Source organism: Macrotis lagotis, chromosome 6, assembly GCF_037893015.1.
Source record: "Macrotis lagotis isolate mMagLag1 chromosome 6, bilby.v1.9.chrom.fasta, whole genome shotgun sequence".
Lineage (NCBI taxonomy): Eukaryota > Metazoa > Chordata > Mammalia > Peramelemorphia > Peramelidae > Macrotis > Macrotis lagotis.
This window is the reverse complement of record NC_133663.1, coordinates 121,548,726-121,565,924: the sequence shown is the minus strand read 5'-3', so window position 1 is coordinate 121,565,924 and position 17,199 is coordinate 121,548,726. Positions and strand designations below refer to the sequence as shown.

General features: G+C 34.1%; 1 protein-coding gene across 1 annotated transcript in view; it reads left to right on the top strand.

Moving 5' to 3' along the window:
* KLHL1 (kelch like family member 1) overlaps positions 1-17,199 on the top strand; it is a 529,576-nt gene that overhangs the window by 112,248 nt on the left and 400,129 nt on the right. The window lies entirely within an intron of this gene.

Genomic DNA, 17,199 nt, shown 5'->3' with positions numbered 1-17,199 from the left:
CCTCAGACACTTAAAAATTACCTAGCTGTGTGACCTTGGAGAAACCACTTAACCCCATTGCCTTGCAAAAACTAAAAAAAAAATCCAAAAAAATTGAAAGAGTTAATAAAGTAAAAGAGAAAGAAAGATAGAAAGGGGAGAAGGAAAGAGAAACTTTTTCTTCATTCCTAGAATAAGGTCTCTAAGGCTTATCCTTGAGTTTGTTTTTTTTTAATAAAAGCTAATAAATCCTAGCATTTTAAATTTTCTCAATAAATTTTAAAATTCATACAAAGTTGAAGTAAAAATTCTATACCATTATGTTTTCTATCCAAAAATATCAATGGCATACAGATCATATTCACTTGAACAAACAATAATAGATATATTTGAATAATGTTTTAAGGTTTCCAAAACATTATAAAAATATATAAGTATAACTATTATATGAATATACAAATACATACACACACACACACATATATATATATATATATATATATATATATATATATGTGCTGTTTTTCAGTCTGTCTAACTTAATGACCCCTTTTTTCATAGGAGGGTTCTTTTTTATTGATATTTTATTTTTCCAAATACACGTTATGAAGGTGTTTGATCATCTATATGCTTATGTGTATTTTTAAGTTACAAAATTTCCTTCCCCCCTCCCTCCCCCCCCCTCCCCTCAATCAGGTTAATATTGTACATACATATTTGTGTTAAATTTGTATAGAGATTAGTCATTTTCAATATGAGAAATTAGGATTAAGAGAAATAAATACATAAGAGAATTTTTTTTAAAAAAATGAAGAATGTTAGGGGGCAGCTAGGTGGCACAGTGGATAGAGCACTGGCCTTGGAGTCAGGAGTCCCTGAGTTCAAATTTGGCCTCAGACACTTAATAATTACCTAGCTGTGTGGCCTTGGGCAAGCCACATAACCCCATTTGCCTTGCAAAAAAAATACTAAATAAAAATGAAGAGTGTTCATCAGAATATGAAGGAATTTTTTGTCTTGTTTTGTTTTGTTTTTCTTCCTCTGGATGATAGCATTGTCCATAGCTATTCCAATAGAGTTTTCCTAGCTCTCTGAACTACTGAGAGCAGCAACCGTCAGGGTTGATCATCTCACAATGTTGTTGTCAAATGTGTACTTTGTTCTCTTTTCTTCTCCCTTTTCTCAGCAAAAGATCATATAATTCACTCCATGATTCTCTAGAGTCCAACTATTTATGGTGTCTTATAGAACAATATTATTACATAATATTCATGTGCCATTCTTCAATTGATGGGCATCTCCTCAATTTCCAATTCTTTGCCACTACAGAAAAGAGCTGCTATAAATATTTTGAAATATGTAGGAACTTTCCCATTTTTTATGATTTCTTCTGGATATAGACCTAGAATTGGAATTGCTGGGTCCAAAGTATGAACAGCTTTATTATTTTGGGGGCATAGTTCCATATTGTTCTCCAGAAAGGATGGATCCATTCACAGCTCTACCAACAATGCATTAATATCCTAATCCTCCCACAGCCTCTCCAGTATTATCTTCCCTTTTTTGAAATCTTAGCCAATCTGATATGTGTGAGGTGATAACTCATACTTGCTTTCATTTTTTGCATTTCTCTAATCAGTAATGATTTGGATCATTTTTATATGAATATATATACCTTTAATTTCTTCATTTGAAAAGGCTATTCATATCCTTTAACCATTAATCAATTGGAAATGATTTGCAGCCTTATAAATTTGATGCAGTTCTCTATATATTTAGAAATGAGACCTTTATCAGAACTAGTTAAGAAGATTGTTTCCTACCTTTCTGCTTTCCTTCTAATTTTGGCAGCATTGATTTTAAGCTTTTTAGTATAATATCATCAAAATGATTCATTTTGCACTTTATAATGTACTCTATTTCTTGTTTGGTCAGAAATTTGTCCCCTTTCCATAGATACGATAGATGAGTATTTCTTGGCCTAATAATTTAGCCTATTTTCTCTAAATCCTGTACCTATTTTGACCTTATTTTGGTACAGGGAGTGAGATGTGAGTCTGTGCCTAATGTTTACCATACTATTTTCCAGTTTTCCAACAATTTTTATCAAAGAGTAATTTCTTATCCCAGAAACGGATGTTTTGGGGTTTGACAAACAGTAGATTACTGTAGTCATTTACTACTTTTTTCTTTTGAAACTATCCTAATCCACTGATCAATTACTATATTTGCAAACATGCCATTTTGATGCATGCTGCTTTACAGTATATAGTTTTAGATCTGGTAGAGTAGGCCATCTTGGCAGGGGGAGATCCTTGGCAAATATACTAACTAGTGTGGTTTGCCATTTCCTTCTCAACGTCATTTTGCAGATGAGGAACTGAGGCAAGCAGGGTTAAGTGACTTGCCCAGATTCATATAGCTAGGAAGTGTCTGAAGCCAGATTTGAACTCGGCAAGAGGGATCTTCCTGACTAGCTCACTATCCACTGAACTACTTAGACCCCTGACTATTGTAATAGCTCTTCTCAATTAGAATTGAATTAGAAGGACAAGAATCTTTCTTGACTTCTCAGCAGTATTATGACATAGTTGATCACCCTTTTGACCTGGAAATTCCTGCCCTTCTAAGTTTTTATGACTTTTCTGTCTTTCTTCTCCTTCTACATATCTGACCATGCTTCAGTACCCTTTGCTTGATCATCATGTATATCAGTAGGCCTAACTGTACCTCTAATTTTGTTCTAGCATGTCTGCTCTTCTCTCCACAGTTTTCTTAGTGATTTCAACAACTTTTGTGGGATCAGTTATCTCCATGGAGATAATAATCAAATCTATAGAGTATTTTTCTGCTAAGATCTTGTTTTACACTACTGAATACCTCCTGGACATTTCCAATAGATATCCCATAGGCACATTGAACTCAATTTCTCAAGTTGAACTTTTTATGTTTTTCCTCCCAAATAACTACTCTGGTCAACTCTGTATACCTCTACCAAACCCCACCTATGTCTAAGGTACTGTCATTGTTGCACTCTCTCAAGTCAAAACCTCAGAGATATCATTGACTCCTCACTCTCCCTAACTCAGTGAAGTCAGGGGGACCTGAGTTCAAATTTGACCTCAGACACTTAATAATTGCCTAGCTGGTGTGACCTTGGGCAAGCCACTTAACTCCATTGCCTTACAAAAAACCCAACAAACAAAAACAAAAATAATTTTCCCCCCAAAGCCTTTCACATTCTTTCCCAAAATACATTTGACTCTCTCTCCATATACCTGACAATCCCTGGCAGTTATTCATGGGGTAAGAGTGTTGCCTGATTATAGAACTATTTGTATTCTCCCAAATTGATATTCTCCCAGTTCTCTCTTCAGTGACTTCTTAATAGATGTACTTACTGACTAACTGAGGGAAGTTATGTTAGAATCTGATTTAGTTAATAAATACCCACAATAGAGAATGAAACAGTAGAGCTGCAACTATAACACAGTCAGCAAACTAATAAACTAGATTTTGGTGCTTAAAATTTTTATGCTTTTTTTTGCAAGGTAATGGGGTAAGTGGCTTGCCCAAGGCCACACAGCTAGGTAATTATTAGGTGTCTGAGGTCTGATTTGAACTCAGGTACTCCTGACTCCAGGGCCGGGGCTCTATCTGCTGCTCCACCTAGATGCCTCCATTGCTGCTGTGAATTTTGGAAAATATTTTGGTGCTGGAACTATCATCTTTCCAGGCACCAAGTTTCAAAAACCAGTCATTTCCCCCCATTAATATCCTATTATATCCTCCAAAAGCACTCACAAATATCTTTTCTCCACCCACACCAAAACTAACCTAGTTCAGTTAACCTTCATCTCTATTAGAAAAAATTCTCATTTTACTTTCTGTCTCATATTTCTCTTAAGTCTTGAATGCATCCCTCATCAAGTGGCATTCCCAGATCATAGTTCTGTTCATTATACCTTCTTATCTAATGCTCCAGTGGTTCCTTATAATTATCTAAAAGAAATACATACTCCTCTGGATTTTTAAAGACCTTCCTTCTGGGTCACATTACTCTATATTCTCCCTAAAAATACATAAGAGATCTTATCAGTTGTTGAACTCTAAGTAAGCCATATAATTCCCCTGATCTGGAAATCTGTGATTCTTTTGTTTTGTTTTGCTTTTTATTTTTTTTATTTTAGTCTTTTTTCCTCTTCCTGGTGTTCACATATAATTTAATCAGTGTAAGAAATTGGCAGTTCAAAAATGATCAATAAATTTCTTATAATTTAGATGTAGAGATGACTAATGATGTGGAAAACTTAAATGACTCGTTCACTACTCTATAGTTAATACCATATTAAATTTGGCTTTTCAATCTCTGTATTACTGATTCCAAGACTAAAATATACAGCTTCTTGATCTATTAAATATGTCAACAAAAGAAATGATGTTGGTTTTGTATAATCTGTTGTTGATGAATCTCTGCTGATACTTGGTTATCACTACTCCCTTTTCTTGTGTTCACTAATCACATATTTAATAATACTTTAAATAATATTGGTAGGAATTAAGTGACTAGTCCATAGCTCTGTGAAAGTATTTTGGAAAACTTGAGTTTTTGTTTTTTCTCCAGTCATTTTCTTTTTCTCCAGGCTCTTTCAAAGGCCACTGTACATGGCTCAACAATTCTATTGCTAGTCCTTTTGGTACCTCCCTTTATCAAACTTATTTACTGTGCTGTGTCTTTTTAAAAAGTTTATCGGGAGTGGAGGGTGAGGCAAGGAAGTGGAGTAAAATAAGGGATTTCCCTGAGCTCTGCTGAAAATCATTCCAAATAATAACTCTAAACAATAAAAAAAACTTTAAATTCTAAATGCTAAACAAATTCTAGAGTGTCAGAACCCACAAAAGATAGAGTGAAACAATTTTCCAGTCCATGAAATCTTTAAAGATGGAAGGAAGGGTGAGCATGGGGCACAGGGTAGCATAGGTCCAGCAGCATCCACCAGCCCCAGTAATTCAGGAACAGACACAGCTAGGCACATAGGTCATTGATAGTGGCAGTGGTTTTCAGACTTTTCAGCCCACAAATTGCCAAGGATAACTTGGAAGATCTGCAGGACAAGTGTGCTAAACTGTGGTGAGTATGGAGTTCAGTTCAGCTCAAGCTTCGTCAGTGCAAACCTAGTGCCATTAGACCAGGAGCACCCCTGGAATCCATTAAATCATCACCAGCAGCACCTGCTTTCAGAGGTCTCTTAGCCCATGGACCATAAGGGGATCCGACTGAGAATAAAGGGGGGTCTATTCCTAATTTTTGAAGCATGACTCTGTTTCTTTACCCATATTTGGAACTAAGTCAAAATCCTGTATCACAGTCCCAGGAAGAGGAGAAACAGCAGCACAACAGAACTTGATGCCCAAGGGGAGCCGGGACCCTCCTCACAGTTCCAGGGTAAAAAGGAGTGATTATAATACCCATAGATCAAAGCACAGACCAGGAGAGTCGCAAAACCTCTCTTTCGATCATACTACCTAGAAAGAACTGAAATCTTACTAAGAATATCTCAGAAAACAACTGCAAAAACAAAACTCCACTTAACTCCATCTGCCTTGCAAAAAAAAAAACCCTAAAAAAAATCTCGAAAGTTTGGAACAGTGTACCTGCTTTCATGGAAGCAGAGCCCTATCTTATCAAAGAGTTAAAAACCAGTCATAAACTGGGGGGAAAGAACAAACTGCAGAAGAAAAAAATCTGATCATTAAAAATTAACAAGGTAATAAGAATGTTCAAAATACACACCCAGAAGAAGATAACAAAGTCAAAGTTTCTATATCCAAAGCTTCCAAGGAAAATATAAATTTGACTCAGTCCATGGGAAGAACTGAAAAAGAATTTTAAAATTTAAATAAAGGTGTTAGAGGAAAAATTCATAAAAGAAATGAGAGATGTGGAAAAACTATGGAAACCAAGTCAGCAGTTTGGTTGAGAAGTCACCAAAAATGCTAAAGCAAATAATATCTAAAAAAACAGACTGGGTCAAATGGAAAAAGAAGTACAAAAAGTCAATGAGAAAAAGGATACTTTAATGGAAAAGAAGATACAAAAGTTTGCTGAAGAAAATAATGCCTCAAATATAGAATGGAGCAAAGGGAACCTAATGACTGTGAGAAATCAAAAAACAATAAAAAAAATCTAAAGAATGAAAAACTAGAAGACAATGTGAACAATTTCAGTGGAAAAACAACTTACCAGGCACATAGATTAAGGGGGGGATAATTTTAAAATTATTGTACTACCTGAAAGCTATGATCAAAAATAAAGTGCCTAGATATCATTTTTCAGGAAATCAAGGAAAACTGCCTAGAACCAGAAAGTAAACTAGAAATTGAAAGAATCTACCAAACACTTCCTGAAATAGATCTCCAAATGAAAACTGCCAGAAATATTATAACCAATTTCCATAACTCCCAAGTCAAGGAGAAAATATTACAAGCAACCAGAAAGAAACAATTCAAATGTCATGAAGATTCAATCAGAATTACACAATATTTAGCTACATCTATATTAAGGGTTCTTAGGACTTGAAATATGATATTCTGGAAGGCAAAAGAGTTTGGATTACAACCAAGAATCAACTACCCAGCAAAACTGAACTTACTCTTCAAGGGATAAGTTGGGCATTCAATGAAATAGGAGAATTTCAAATTTTCCTGTTGAAACCACCATAGCTGAACAGAAAGTTTGATCTTCAAGTACAGGTTCAGGTAAAGCATAGAGAGGGTAGACAGAAAGGGGAAACTATGAGGGATTTAATGATGTTGAACTGATTCTATTCCTGCATGGGAAGAATGTTACTGATAACTCATATGAACCTTCTCATTTATTAGGGCAGTTAGAAGGAGAATATATAGAGAAAGCAGAGGAGGGAGTTGAATATGAAGATATACTATATTTTAACGATTGAATTAATGGAGAAAAAAGGAAATGTACTGGGACAAAAGGAAAGGAGAGGCAGAATAGGCTAAGATATTTCATATAAAAGAGGCAAGAAAAATCTTTTGCAATGGAGTGGAAGTGCGGAATGTGAGGGGGAATGAATGAGCCTTCATTAATTTTGAAAGCAACTCAGAGAGGAAATAATGCATATACTCAATAGGGTAAAGAAATCTATCTTATCCTAGAGGAGAAAAGGAGAGGAAAGGAGTGGGAGAAAGGGGACAGGGGAGGGGAAAGTTGTGCAGGGGATAGAAGAAAGGGAAGGTTATGGGAAAGGGTGATCAGAGACAACAGACTTTTGAAGAGGGATAGGGTGAAAGGAGAAGAGATACTAGAATAAATAGGTTTAGGGAGAAATAGGATGGAGGAAAATACAGCTAACAATAGCAACTGTGGGAAATAAACTGAAGCAGTTTCTCTAATGGACTTGTGATAATGCATGCAATCCATTCCAAAGCAGAGCTGATGGTATACAGACTGAAGCACACATTATTTTTCTCTCACTTTATTTTTCTTGAGATTTCTCTATCTTTTGGGGGGGGGGGGTTATGATTACTTTTACACAATTATTGTATTAATGTGAAAAAATAAAGAAAAAGAAAAGGCAAAGAAAAAATATATGTAAGGTTATTTTAAAGAAATAGATGATATTCTTTCTTTTACTATATAGAACAAAGGATTCATTTCTTATCTGATTTTTGATTTTTTTCATAAGAAATAAAAGAAATATTCAACATTACATTTCTTCCCTCAGAATAAAAATAGTTTAACTGTCTCACCACTAATTCCTAATTTAAGGGGTCTCCTAAGCAAATATAATTGATTTAACTTGCAAATAATTTTATTACCCTTCTAAAGTTATATTTTTACAGACTACAGAAACTAATATGTAGCAACCATATTCATCCTATAGAATTGCCATAAATATTAAGATGAGTAGTGCTTCTTAGCATAGTCAATAATGTATTTTAAATGATCTCTTTATGATACTGAAATTTTTGACTCATCTCTTTCAGTTATAAATTGAATAAGTCTGTTGTGAGCTAACTTCTGTTATTGACTTCATTTTGAGTTTTGTTTTTTCATTTTGAATTTAATAACAAGGGAAGGGGAAGAGAAGATGATAAGAATTTATATAATGCCTTCTAAGTGCTAAACAATTTTATATCTATAATTGAATTTGAACCTCAAAAACCCTCTGGGAACTGGATGCTGTTAATATCCTCATATTTCTACTTGGGGAAACTGCAGCAAACAGAGGTTAAATGACTTACTCAGTCAAACAGCTAGAAAATGACTGAGACCACATTTGAACTCAGACCTCCTGCCTCCAGGACATTGCACCACCTTCCTCCAGAGAACAAAAAGTAGAAGACTGAACTATGTTTTCTTTTTGTTGACCATCTTTGTGTTTGATATCAAAGTAATCCATCAACAACCTCTCAGGACAAATTTTGTCCTCAAAATGACCTTGTATCATCAAGGTCCACATTTCTCTTCTTAGCTAACACCAAATTTTAAATGACAAGTGATTTGAGGTTGTCTGGTGCTTTATTAGTGGATGGAGAAATATAATACGACTCCAGTTCCACACCTACAGTCACTGGAGAAGAATGTTTGCTTCTTACACTTGTGACATTTCAGTCCTTAGGCAATACAGTTGAAAGATTGATATCAGGTGACTAGAAGGGACTAGAAGGGAAAATTCATATGATCCTTTTGCTTTCAGCTAACGCTGGGAGAAATGTCATTTCTCAGTTTATCAACATGTTGAATTTATTAGTCCATCTGTTTTCTATACCTTTTGTGATAGATTCAGTAAAGGTCATTACAGTGACAGGAACTTAAATTGATCCAGCTCCATAGCTGTTGACAAAAACTAGTGACTAAAACAAAAACAAATAATAAATAGATGAAGAACTAGTAGCATGAGTGCATTCATACATTTATGTACATGACTCATATTTACATATGTGAATATTACCTGTCCATAAATATATCTACATTTGTGGTTCATATATTAAGCATATACCTGTGGATATAGATACACAGATTATATCTACATATGTGTGTTCTTATTTTAAATATAGACTTGTGGATATAGGTTTGATATAGATGTCTTTCTATTTAGTCTTGTGGTTTTTAATCTGGATGAAAAAAACTGAAGTATTGAGCCTCATTCTATTAAGAATTCAATAGAACTATTTACTGTTGTTGAAATATTTTGATTCATGAACTACTGGAAAATTACATTGAAAACCTGTTTCAACAAACTGCTTCAGTTCATTCTTACCAGCTATGTCAGGTTTTAAGCCTTGTTCTTTGCATGAGAATGATAAAGCATGTCAGTGAACATTTAATTCAAATCCCTGCGTACAAGGTGTTAGAACTCAATTGAGGGACATGTAGACCCATTATTAGAAAGGATAGTATCTGTTCACTTAAGTATTGCAAATAATTTATGAAATGTTTTGGGTATTTGAAATAGGTTTACAATGCCAATTATAATCATTTTCTTTTTTGATAGACCAAAATAGATCCAAAATTTCTTCACCATAGATTTTTCTTCACAATTAAATAAATTTAGTTAAATTAAGTATTTACTAAGTGACTATTTTGGGTGAGGTCTTATGACTGGTATGGAATTTAGAATGATGAAAAATGGCACAGACTTGACAGTTGAAAAGAAGGAATATTACATGCTAAACAAATTTTGTAAATAAAATACATACAAAGTAAAAGGAACTTTCAAGGCACACCGTTCTAAGAAAAAATTGTGAAAGGAGACATCATTCTAAATTGGGAGGATCAGGCAGTCTTACAAAACTGAGCAGCTTAACTTTAAATGGGTGAATATGCATATACAGTATATTCTAGATATGGGAATTGACTGTGTGAACATGCAGAGATGAGAAAAGGATGAGGTTAGAGAATAATTAATAGTTTAAATTTAGATGGAACATTCATCAAGGAAAATAGTGTGAAGTATTGCTAAATGATAATGAAGATGTTGTTGCTAGATGGCATAGTGGAAAGAGTTCAGGATTTGAAGTCAGGAGGACCTGAGTTAAACTTACTAGCTGTGTAACTCTAGGCAAGTCACCTAACCCCATTTGCTTCACTTTCCTCATCTGTAAAATGAACCAGAGAAATGGCAAATCATTCTAGTATCCTTGCCAAGAAAACCCCAAATTGGGATCACAAAGAGTTGGACATAACTGAAACAACTGATCAACAACAACAAAAATATAATAGAGATAGATTGTAAAAGGTCTCAAACTCTATGATAAGGAATTTGTATGCTGTCCTACTATAGCCATAGCTAAAAAATTGAATATGTAAGCAATGGATAGTCACATTCATAAATTTGGAAATTAATTTGGAGTTTTCCAGTGGAAGATATTAGGGAAGGGAGAATCTGTAGGAATGATTATTAGATAGAGGGTTCAACTAATAAGTGCTGTATAGCTGAATTGGATTTGGTAACAGTGTAAATGGGGAGAAGGTGACAGTTCTGAGACATAATGTGCTAGTAAAATGGATATGATGTCAATATATCAGATATGGGGAACAAAGACAGTAGAGTATAAGACAGTGTCCATAGTATTGAGATTAGGTAACTGGGAGAATGGCAATGTTATCAACCAAACAGCAGAATTGGAAGGGTGGGTAAATTGGAGTTGGGGGAAAGAAGAAAATGTCAGTTTTGTACTTTCTTAGTTGGTATAGTCAAAGGCAAGTAGAAAGCTTCAGCTAGTGAATTGAACTTAACAGGGTACAACACTGAGGGAAGCCAGTAAGGAATAGTAAGGCTGACCCAAGGTAAATTAAAAAAGAACAGGGTTAAAAAATTCAAAACAGGTATGTCTCTCAAGAAAGGGTAAGGTAGGAGGGTGTGGTGTGACCTACAGTGTCAAATATCATCAATAATGAAAAAAAAGAATAAGAACTGAGGAAAGATTAATTTGGTTCTTAAGAAGTCATGACAGTTGGGGAAATAGTTTGGGTAAAACAATGTAAGCAGAAATCAGATTGTGCATAGTCAGTATAAACTATTCTTTCTAGAAATTTATCAAGAAAGTAGGAGAGTTAGAATTTGAGGGGGCTGAAAAATTAAGAGAATTTTTGTTTTTGCTTTTGGGTTTTCTTTTAGTTTGTATTGTTTTTTGATTAAGTTTTTAAAGTATAGATGAGATGAATTTGTTTATGGTTAGAAACTGTTAATAAAAAAACCAAAATTTTATATATATATATATGTGTGTGTGTGTGTGTGTGTGTGTGTGTGTGTGTGTGTGTGCACACACAAAGCAGAGACAGAGAGAGCTATTATTGATTGATCAGTAACAAAAGGTTTTAAAGGCAATAAACCAGGATGGGATCAAGAAGAAAGGTTAGATTTTCTGACAAGGAAATATGACTCATTCTGATACTGAAGGGTATGGGTGAGATCATAAGAACATTATGAGGTATGATGGAGGAGAAATCATACCACTTTTAGAGATGCTTTATTCAATATGTACTTTTTTTTAAAATCAAGACTTCTTGTTTACTTCTCATGGAAAAGAAGGTAATATTGATGGGTTACGTGAAGTTACCTAGAGTACTTCCTTTTTAGTACTCATAATCAGTTCTAATATTTCTAATATAACTGCCTTTTGAAATGTTTACATGAAGAAATTACAATTGCATTATGTATGATAAGGAAAAATAATGTAATCATAGTATAATTTTCTCATGAAAATGTATTTTGTAAAAGGGTGAGCTTCTCACAGTGATTGCCTAAGGTTTCTGTTCTTCTTATCACCCCCTCAGTTCAAGAAAACAATGAATCTGAGATTTTAGACAATTAAGTGTCCTAATTAAGTGGTCAGACTAGAGACAGGGATCAGGATGATATTCTAGTAACAACAAAAACAAAATATCAAGTACAAGTGACAGTGTCATGTGGAAACTATAGTGACAGTTCTGATTTTCTCATTTCCCACTCCCCCCCGCCACAAATTTTTAGTACAGCAAGGCTGCTATAACATTGTGCAATAAAACTTTAGCTCTGGACAGACAGCTGCATAATATTATACATGAAAAAGAATTCCATTGCAGGCTTGAGATTAGTATGAATTAATAAAAACATAAGCAAAGAGAGAGTTTCCTTTCTTTCCTTGAAGACAGCACTTTTTAATGAATAAACAACTGCACCAAGAGTCTATACATACTAAAATGTATTCTATCTCAGACAATAGCTCTATAAAATGGGCAAGTTTTTTTTTTAATTTCTCATAACCTCAGTTTCCTTCTCTGTAGAATTATATGGATCTAGGGTCAAATTTGGTCTTTGAGACCATAAAATTCAACTCTTTTACTTGGACAGATGAAGGAATTTATAGGAAAGGTAAGATTGTTTAGTTGATAAAATAATGGGCTTGGTGTAAGGATGACCAGGTTTCAAATCCCAACTTTTACAGTTCCTAGCTGTGTGACCCTAGAAAGGCCAATTAGTTTTCTAAACTTCAATTTACTTAACTATAAAGTGGGAATAATAATAATTGGAATATCTATCTCATAAGATTATTGAGAGACTCAAATGAGATAATGCAAATAAAGTCCTTTAAAAATATTAAATGTCTTTTTTTATGTAAATTATTACTGGGAACCAGTGTTAATGCCTACTATCTGCCAGACATTGTGAAAAGAATATTCAGAGACTTGGTGTCTAGACTTATAAAACTTTCTTTTGGAGAGGATATAGCAAGGGGAAGGTAGAGACAGTCTATCCTAACTTTAAATTCTGAGAGACCAAGTGTCATTAAATGTGTAGCCAATGTCACAGAGTTGATTAAGTAGAAGAGCAAAAAATTGGAAATCAGATAATCTTCATCTAAATCTAGGATTTTTCAAAATTTAGACATTAAAAAACATTGCATTGGGAGTCAAAATATTAGTTCAAATCCCAACTCTGTGATTTATTAAGGATCATGATAATTAATATTACTATATCTACCTCATAGGGCTGTTTTCTTTTAGAATTTTACAGAACTTGTATATAGATAAATAATTGCAAGTTATTTTTTTATCCTACATCCTCTTGAGAAAAGCAAATGCTCATAATCATGATTGTTGGACAGTTAGAAGGGACTTTTCTATTCTAAACCTTCATTAACAGATGATAAAATTGAGTCCTAAAAGATTAAGTAATTTAATCAATGATCCACAGTTAATTAGAAGTAGGTCAGAATCTATCTCTTCTAATTCCTATCCAGTACTGGATTTCTCCCTATATTATTACTTCTACGAGTAGATGTTTGTCCATATATGTTTTACTTCCTTGGTCCTGAAAAGCAAGTGATATAGTCCCATTAGTCATTTTTTTTTAGGTTTTTGCAAGGCAAATGGGGTTAAGTGGCTTGCCCAAGGCCACACAGCTAGGTAATTATTAAGTTTCTGAGACCAGATTTGAACCGAGGTACTCCTGACTCCAAGGCCGGTGCTTTATCCACTACGCCACCTAGCCGCCCCCCATTAGTCATTTTGCAGTTAAGCATAACTCCCACACCAAATGAGTGACGTTTTATGTTATTAACGAAGATTTGAAGTAAGTACTATGTGACCTTCAGAGAAGACCCCATTTTTAGTAAGATGAATAATCTTATATCCCTTACTCTCAGTCCATTATTGTGGTAGTCCTATGCCATAACAATACAAGTTTATATTTTATAGATCTCTTCCCCCCTTGTATAAATACATTATATCTAGTCCTAACCACTCTCCTAAACTTCAGTGCCACATAATCAACTTCCCTATTGTACATAATCATCTGTAGTTGAATTTCAACATATTCAAGACATAATTCTTTCTTAATGCTTGTCCTTCATTTTATGAAGAAGTCCATGATATCAGGGAGGTGATGTCATGACAAGCACAAGAATTTTACTTAAGTGAGGGGTGCTACGCTAAGTCATCAACCTCACTTTCTCCTCCAGAGCTATCTGAGTCTAGTGGCCAGGTATGAATTAGGATGACTGGAGATGGACCTGGATGCAAGGCAAGAAGTGTTAAGTGACTTGCCCAAGGTTACACAGGTAGTAGTGTCAATTGTCTGAGACTAGATTTGAACCCCATCCTCCTGATTCCAATGTGAAAGTATGTGCCCCAAAGTAGGGGTAGGCAAGGGAATGAAACTAAAAGCTAAGTACTGGAAGTATTTTTGTGTAAAGCACATTATTGATCGTTTATTACTCTGTTATTTACTTTAAAACTATATGGTTCTGAGAGCTGATACCTGTTAACCTACGTTAGAAACTTCCTTCACACCTTCATCACCTAGAATTTTTATCTATTTGGATCCATAGCTCTCCTGAGTAGTGACAGTTCTTCTGACGCAGTTCTGATCTGACTGTGGACAGATTTCCATCCTCCCCTCTGTGTAAAATAAAGCCAACCCAGATGTGAAACACAGCTGAGTCTCTTTACAGGCTGACAAAACTGTGGGCAGGTCAGATTGGATGAGAAAAAAAAGTCTCTATAAAGCCCTGGGAACCAGGGAAATAACATTTAGAATGAATATTATTTACTTTAGAATAATCCTTAATAGAAATGTCTGGATGTCCACAATAGCATTACTAAAAATTAATGCTCTTTGACAAAAGCAATTTTTTGAAGGAAAATATATTCTTTTCCACCAGAGAGAACATTGTAATAACTGGAATAACTCCTTATCCCATGCATACTCCTAACATCATAGCTGGGAATAATTCTCAATTACAGACTTACCCTTCCTTCTCTAAAGAATCTAAACCTGGGATCTGAGAAAACTTAAGGAAGCATTTCACATCTATATTACTACATAATTGGTTTCCTTTGTCATCTTCTATTACAGTTTATTCATTTAAAAACATTATTCTAAGAATAACATCCAAAAAATATTCAAAAGTTTCATCGGACTGCCAACAGTTTCCATCATACCTTGCATTTTTGGATATTAAGACTATGGATGTCTTAATATTAAGAACCCTTGCTATATACTCTAAGGTTTCTCTGATCTTTGGGAAGGGACATAAAAGGACTTTTGAATCTTTTCCAAACACAAGCAGCTTAGCATCATGTCACCTTTGGTGCTATTTCCACTATTTTTAATATCTAGAATCTTCTAAATAAGCCCTTATTTATTTGAGCACATTAGAGACATCCTAAGTCCTTATTCTATGCTTCTTTCCCCCACTTCTTTTGATGATCAATGAAGTGTTCTAATCTGTATCTTGTTTGTGGTGTCTGGCTGCCCCTGGTTTGAGGATTTCCAATATGTTACAAGTTTTGTTATTGACAAACAGTAAGAAGTCTATTGATGACAGGAACTAAGCATGTTTACTGTTTAAATCCTTATTAATAGCATGCATGTAGACTCACCAAAGTCATTTCTTACTCTGCTGGCATAAATAGTGTAGCCAAAGGGTATGTGTAAATGTGTCAAACCAATAGGCATATTTGTCTCTGATTTTTTCTTCATTAAATAGTCTGGTCAAGTGCCAGCCTAAAATTTCCATCACTCATATACAAGACAAGGAGCTCAAGGGAACAAAGCTCTAATGTAATCCATCCATACATAATAGATACAATTACAGGGAGGAAGTGACAAGCTCATGGAGGTATGAACTGGATAAGTACAGGTAAAGGTAGCCATCTGTCTACTTTAATGAGAAAAAGTTTCATCTGAGAGCAAGTAAAAACCTAAATAGAAAAGTGATGACTGCAGCATTCTGTTGGTTGATCCCAGTTGTTACTAGAACAGAGATATATTGTTGGTGAACATATCATAAGCACAAGCTTATAAATCAAGGTTATGGATAGGTCCAGAGTCTACTCTTTAACAAAGAAATTGCTAGCTGTGTTTGTAAATCTCTATAAGATTCTATGCAAAATGCATTTCAGCTTCTACCTCCCGGCACTCACTTTCCTCTTCATTGCAAACTCTGAACTGAGTCAGCTCCTTATAGACCTAGAGATCCTTAGAGAACACTGAACATATGGTACATCATGCTTTAGAAAACAAATCATAAATTGAATCAGTAGTTCAGTAGATGAAAAATATTCTTGCAATGATTTTGATAATAAGAAATTGAAAAATTTCTGAGAAAAACAGAAAAAATACTCTTTATAAAATAGATAGGTGACCACACTTTCTCATTTTTTCCTTCTCTATATAAAAGTGGGTATCTGATAAAAAAAACATAAGGAATAAAAAAGGGAAGACTAAATTGTCATATTGTATTAATCTTTTTTTCTTTCTAATCTAGGAAAAAACTCTACTCACATTCCCTTTATTCTTTTGCTTCAGGCATTAGCCATTATCAGCATTCTGTGTCTGAATGTACAAGGCAGAGAATAATTCAATGAGAGATAGAAAAATCTAAAATCTATCTAAATCTGTTTATATTATTACCAGCTTTGGGTGAAACAATAGAACCATGCTGAACATTGGGGACACATATCCTTCGAGTGACAATAGAAGATCAAGATCACATCAGAAACACAACTACTGGAACATTTTAATTGCGAACACTAACAGAGTATCGTTGTATGTCACCAATATTTCCTGTTCAGAGTCAAGAGAAATAAGGTTCAATAGATGACAGACATGCAAATATGTTTTTAAATTAACTTTAATTGTCTCTGTCTTGTAAAGTAAAGAAAATAGTGAATGAGGCTCTGTAGATTAGGGATGGAAAAAAAGAATTCTTTCTCTGCAGGAAATCTGTAGTCATAAGTAATAAGAAAATAGTAGTCATAAGAGTGATGATAAGTGACAATTTTATTGCTATATTTTTATGTCATTCCTGTAATTTATGTTTGGTTTATTATTTGAAACAGTTTTAATGGTAGATTATAACTTCAAAAAAAGAGATCAGTGATATTTGCATGTAAACCATAGACAATCAATTTTTTAAACGTATTTATTTATTTTCATTGATATACACATGTATATTTTAAGTTACAAAATTTACTTCCACCATCCCTTCCCATTACCCTCCCCTTGGCAGTGAACAGTCAGGTTCATAGGCAAACAATTGATATTTCTAAAGAACCAATTATTTTCCAATTATTTGCTAGGGCTGCAAGTATGAAGGATGAAGCAATTCCCTACTCTTAATGAGTAGGTTTATATAAAGAGAAAAAGATAAATAAATATATATATATATATATACATATGTGCATAAATAATTATATAAAATAATATG